This window comes from Salvia miltiorrhiza, chromosome 5 (genome assembly GCF_028751815.1).
Source record: "Salvia miltiorrhiza cultivar Shanhuang (shh) chromosome 5, IMPLAD_Smil_shh, whole genome shotgun sequence".
Classification (NCBI taxonomy): Eukaryota; Viridiplantae; Streptophyta; class Magnoliopsida; order Lamiales; family Lamiaceae; genus Salvia; species Salvia miltiorrhiza.
In genome coordinates, this window is record NC_080391.1 from 37632953 (window position 1) to 37639465 (window position 6513).

At 38.2% G+C, this 6513-nt stretch overlaps 1 pseudogene; it reads right to left on the minus strand.

The window, feature by feature from the left end:
- Positions 1 to 335: 335 nt before the first annotated feature.
- LOC131025880 (uncharacterized) lies at positions 336 to 4962 on the minus strand (annotated as a pseudogene).
- Positions 4963 to 6513: the final 1551 nt, after the last annotated feature.

The window sequence follows — 6513 nt, forward strand, 5'->3', positions numbered from 1 at the left end:
AACAAAGAGAATTCAACTCACTAAGCATAAGCAATTTTCGTTTATATCAATGGTGTCTCTAAAACAAGTGATTACATGCCTATTTATAGGCTCAAAAAGGTCTCTTGAGAGCCCCACTCCCTTACTACTACATAAAACCATTAAAACGGCACATAAAATCACAAATGTAACTCCAAAACACTTGGTATGTCTCTTGGACACCAAAAGTCACTTATTAAACATAAAAAAAATAACTTAAAATGAGCATTTTGTGGGCTGCACCCATTTGGACGAAAATGTGGACTTTATTCTTCAATTTGGGCCTCCAAAATATGATAGCTTAATGAGCCCAAACTTCAAGTAGCATCAAGCCCACCAACTTGAATAATATTCACCATTTGGCCCAATGTAGAATTGTCTTGGACTTGGGCTTTAATTTCACCAACTAAAAGCATCATGGACTCCTTTATTCTTTTGGCTCTAGCTCTTGTGATTGGCCCACTTTGAATAATCAAAGGATCCATCTTGTCCTTGGCCAGCTTGGACGCGTCTCCATCATTCCCTTCTTCTTCAAGAGGATTCGTCCTCGAATCTAATTCACCAAAATAAGGAGACAAATCAGCAACATTGAAAGTAGCACTTACATTATACTCACCTGGAAGGTCTAGTTTGTAAGCGTTATCATTCACTCTTGCAACCACTTGGAATGGTCCATCTCCTCTTGGCTGCAACTTGGATTTTCTTTTTGAAGGAAATCTCTCCTTTCTCAAATGTAGCCACACCCAATCTCCCGGCTCAAATATGATTTGCTTTCGGCCCTTGTTGGCTTGCTTGATGTATTGCTCCGTTCTTTTCTCAATATTGAGTCTCACCTTTTCATGCAGCTTTTTCACCATTTCAGCTTTGGCTTTCCCGTCAAGACTTGCACGCTCCTCAATTGGTATTGGAATTAGATCAAGTGGACTCAATGGATTAAAACCATAAACAACTTCAAACGGAGAAAAGTTAGTAGCAGAATGAACACTTCGATTATAAGCAAATTCAGCAAAAGATAAGCAATCTTCCCAAGTTTTCAAGTTCTTTTGAATCAAAATTCTAAGTAATTGAGACAAAGTTCTATTAACTACTTCAGTTTGACCATCAGTTTGAGGATGACATGTAGTTGAAAACAGAAGCTTAGTTCCCAATTTATTCCAAAGCACACGCCAAAAATGACTCACAAACTTAGCATCACGATCACTCACAATTGTTCTTGGAACTCCATGCAAACGAACAATTTCTTTGAAAAACAAATCAGCAATGTGAGTTGCATCATCACTCTTATGACATGGAATGAAGTGTGCCATTTTTGAAAATCTATCAACAACCACAAAAATTGAATCCTTACCCCTTCGTGTTCTAGGCAAACCCAAAACAAAGTCCATGGAAATATCCTCCCAAGGTGCACTAGGAATAGGTAATGGTTTATACAAACCATGTGGATGTGATTTTGATTTAGCTTGCATGCAAGTTATGCATCTTCCACAAATTTTCTCAACATCAACACGCATTTTAGGCCAAAAGAAATGTTCATGCAAAACTTCCAAAGTCTTATGAACACCAAAATGTCCCATTAACCCACCCCCATGAGCTTCACGAACAAGCAATTCACGCATGGAACACTTAGGAATGCACAATTTATTTTCTCTAAATAAATAGCCCTCATGCTTATAGAACTTATCAAATGCAGCATGCTCACAAGCTAAATATATAGAACCAAAATCAGAATCATTGGCATACAATTCCTTAATTGACTCAAAACCAAGAAGCTTAGAACTCAAAGTAGTGATCAAAGCATACCTTCGAGACAACGCATCAGCCACAATGTTTTCCTTCCCTTTTTTGTACTTGATCACATATGGAAACGATTCAATGAATTCCACCCACTTAACATGTCTCTTGCTAAGCTTACCTTGACCCTTGAGGTATTTGAGAGATTCATGATCCGTGTGAATTACAAACTCTCTTGGCCACAAGTAATGCTGCCATGTTTCCAAAGCTCTTACCAAAGCATATAACTCTTTGTCGTAGGTTGGATAGTTCAATTGAGCTCCTTTCAACTTTTCGCTAAAATAAGCAATTGGCTTTCCATCCTGCAACAAAACAGCACCTACTCCTACTCCAGAAGCATCACATTCAAGCTCAAACATTCTATCAAAGTTAGGTAATGCAAGAATAGGAGCAGAAGTTAGTTTTTCTTTAAGGAGATTAAAAGCATGTTCTTGTTTTTCCCCCCAATGAAAACCAACATCTTTTTTCACTATCTCATTCAAAGGTGCAGCAATCGTGCTAAAATCCTTAACAAATCTTCTATAGAAACTAGCGAGACCATGAAAACTTCTCTCTTGTGCCACATTTTGAGGAATTGGCCATTCTAAGATAGCTTTCACTTTCTCTTTTTCCATTTCAATTCCATTAGCACTCACAACAAAACCAAGAAAAACAACTTTATCCATGCAAAAAGAACACTTTTTAAGATTAGCATACAATAATTCTTTTCTTAAAGTGTCTAAAACAGCACGCAAATGATCAAGATGTTCTTCAACATTTTTGCTATAGATCAAGATGTCATCAAAGTAAACAACCACAAATTTTCCAATGAAATTTCTCAAAACATGATGCATCAATCTCATGAAAGTACTAGGTGCATTAGTTAATCCAAAAGGCATGACTAACCACTCATACAAACCATACTTTGTTTTGAAAGCAGTTTTCCATTCATCTCCTTCTCGAATTCGAATTTGGTGATAACCACTTTTCAAATCAATTTTACTAAACACAATTGCCCCATATAACTCATCAAGCATATCATCTAGCCTAGGAATAGGATAGCGATACTTTACCGTGATCTTATTAATTGCTCGACAATCCGTGCACATTCTCCACGATCCATCTTTCTTGGACACAACAATCACCGGTACAGCACATGGACTCATGCTCTCACGAATCTTTCCTTTCTCCAACAACTCTTGGACTTGCCTTTGGATCTCTTTAGTCTCTTCCGGATTGGCCCGATAAGCTGGTCGGTTTGGTAGAACAGCTCCGGGAACAAAGTCAATTTGATGCTCAATACCTCTTAAAGGAGGTAATCCACTTGGTTCTTCCTCGGGAAAGACGTCCTCAAACTCCTGCAAAAGAGACACAAAAGTACTAGGCAAAGATGGGGTTAGTTCGTTAGTGCTAAAGAATGACTCTTTGTACACCAAAATGAACACACTCTTTTCTTCGACTATTGCACTCTTTATTTCTTTTGTTCTCACATAAAAATTCTGTTTTTCTTTTCCCTCACTCTTGCTTTTCTCTCGACTCTTTTTTTCACTCGACTCTTTTTTGACTACCTCACTTTTATTGCCCTCAACCTCACGAGCTCTCCTTGCTTGAGACAATTTCTGCTGGTCCTCTTGAACTTGTTGAGGTGTCGAAGAAACAAGCATGATGGATTTGTTGTTGTGCTTGAAGGTGTAGTGATTGCGGAATCCATCATAGGTCACCCTTCGATCAAACTGCCATGGCCTCCCCAAAAGAATGTGACTAGCATGCATTGGCACCACATCACAAAGAACTTCATCTTTATAATTGCCAATAGAAAATGAAATTAGAACTTGTTTGGTCACACGAATTTCACCACATTCATTAAGCCATTGTAGCTTATATGGATGAGGATGCCGTTCAGTTTTTAAGTTCAGTTTCTCCACCATCTCGCCACTTGCAACATTGGTACAACTACCACCATCAATAATTAACATGCAAACTTTACCTTGGACTAAACATCTTGTGTGGAAGATGTTCTTCCTCCTGTTTGATTTGCACGTTTAGAGCCCTTCGAACCACCAAAAGCTCACCATGTTCCGGTACAATCTCCTCCAATTGTTCAACATCTTCATTATCATCATCATCATGTTCACTTTCAGATTCAATTTCTCCGTTCGGCTTCAAGACCATCACCCTTTTGTTTGGACATTGAGATGCAATATGTCCAACACCTTGACATCGAAAACATTTGATATCTCTATTTCTAGTAGAAGATGTAGAATTAGAGATACCTTTGCCCTTTTCGCCTTCGTTGGACTTGAATTTGGACACATCATTTTGAGGTTTTGAGGCTGCCCCAAAATTTGACTTAGACGAAGTCCACTCCTTCGACTTTGAAGATTGAGAACTTGTTGGAAAATTTCTTTGAAAGGTTCCCTTCTTCTTCAATTGCCTCTCCACTTTCATGGCCATGTGAACCATATCCTCCAGCTCCACATAGTGTTGTAGGTCCACGATGTTTGCAATCTCCTTATTCAGCCCGCATAGGAATCGAGCCATGGTTGCCTCTCTATCCTCATCAACATTTGCCCTAATCATGGCAATCTCCATCTCTTTGTAGTACTCATCAACAGATTTAGTACCTTGATTCATAGATTGTAATTTTTGATACAATTCACGAAAATAATGAGAAGGTACAAATCTCTTACGCATTATGCTTTTCATTTCCTCCCACGTGGAAATTGGTCTCTCTCGATAGCGCTTTCTATTTGTTGTCAATTGATCCCACCAAACTATTGCATAATCAGTGAATTCAATTGCAGCAAGTCTAACCTTTTTTTCCTCGGAGTAGTTGTGACATTCAAAGATGAGCTCCACCTTTCTCTCCCACTCCAAATAGGCTTCAGGATCACTCCTTCCTTGGAATGTTGGGATCTTCAATTTGATGCTTCCCAAGTCACCATCAACTTCATTTTGATGTCTTCTTCTTCTACCTCCTCCTCGCCTTTCATTTCGATGTGTTGATGTACGATCATCTTCTCCTTCGCTCTCTCCTTCCTCCTCATTCCTCGGTGGTGCTTGAAATTCCAGCCTCTCCAATCGTTCTGTTATATTTTCCATAACAGCTCCAAACCTTGTAAATTGTTGTTGCATGGCCTGCAATGTAAATTCAATAGGATTTGTGTTTTCCATGACCTCACAATTCACTCGTGTATCACACAAATATATCCTCACACAAACACTCGTGTATCACTCGTAGGCTTTTACCACCCCTCAAATAAACTCACCACTCAATGCCTTTTACCACTCAATTCTCGTTTGTAAGAATTTCAAATGAACTAAAACAAATCAAGAAAGAACAAGACAAGTAAAATTCACCAAACTTCAGCCCTTGGATGCAAGAATTGATATTTTGGAACAAGTGTATGAAACTCCTAAGGAAAATTGAAGTGAAATAGAAATTTTGGATTTTTTTTTGGGATATATATATTTTTTTTTCGTTTTTTTTTTTTTTTTTTTTTTTTTTTTGTTTATATGAAGTAACAACAATGGAAAACAATGAAGGAAAATTGGAACTTTGCAGATTTTTTTTTTTTTTTGCAACTATTTTTGTAGGACAATGAGGATGAATATAAGAGATATATATGAAAGGATGAAGAAAATAAAAGATAGAGTTTGGATCAATACCAGATTGCTCTGATAACCAAATGATATTGATAGAAGTGGACGAAGGACCCGTTGGATATAATGACCCAAGAACCCGACGTATATGAGTAGGCAGCGGACTCCCTAGATCGAGAATCTAGTTTGATCAACCCCTAAGAGCGTAGAAACCTCGACCCGTTGGCTATATAATCAGCCAAGAACCTCGGTATGGATGAACGCCACAAGACCTTGCTCAAGTGTCTTGATAAGTTCTAAAACAAGTGAAAAACTCAACAAAGAGAATTCAACTCACTAAGCATAAGCAATTTTCGTTTATATCAATGGTGTCTCTAAAACAAGTGATTACATGCCTATTTATAGGCTCAAAAAGGTCTCTTGAGAGCCCCACTCCCTTACTACTACATAAAACCATTAAAACGGCACATAAAATCACAAATGTAACTCCAAAACACTTGGTATGTCTCTTGGACACCAAAAGTCACTTATTAAACATAAAAAAAATAACTTAAAATGAGCATTTTGTGGGCTGCACCCATTTGGACGAAAATGTGGACTTTATTCTTCAATTTGGGCCTCCAAAATATGATAGCTTAATGAGCCCAAACTTCAAGTAGCATCAAGCCCACCAACTTGAATAATATTCACCATTTGGCCCAATGTAGAATTGTCTTGGACTTGGGCTTTAATTTCACCAACTAAAAGCATCATGGACTCCTTTATTCTTTTGGCTCTAGCTCTTGTGATTGGCCCACTTTGAATAATCAAAGGATCCATCTTGTCCTTGGCCAGCTTGGACGCGTCTCCATCAAGTTATCTGTCTCTTCTTACAATCAATCGGGCCAAAGTTCTCTGCTAACCATTCCATCCTTAGAATAATGTCTACGTTCCACATAGGCATTAAGTACAAGGTTCTTGCTTTCATCTTTAGTGATCCTAACTCAAGCTCTAAGTTAGAAATCATGTGAGAAACTGTAGTAGCTCTTCCTACAGGAGTGATTACTCTCAACTCGGGACTAGCTTGTTTTGGTTCGAGTTTGAAGGTAACATGCTTCAAACAATTAAAGAATGCGAGGCTCC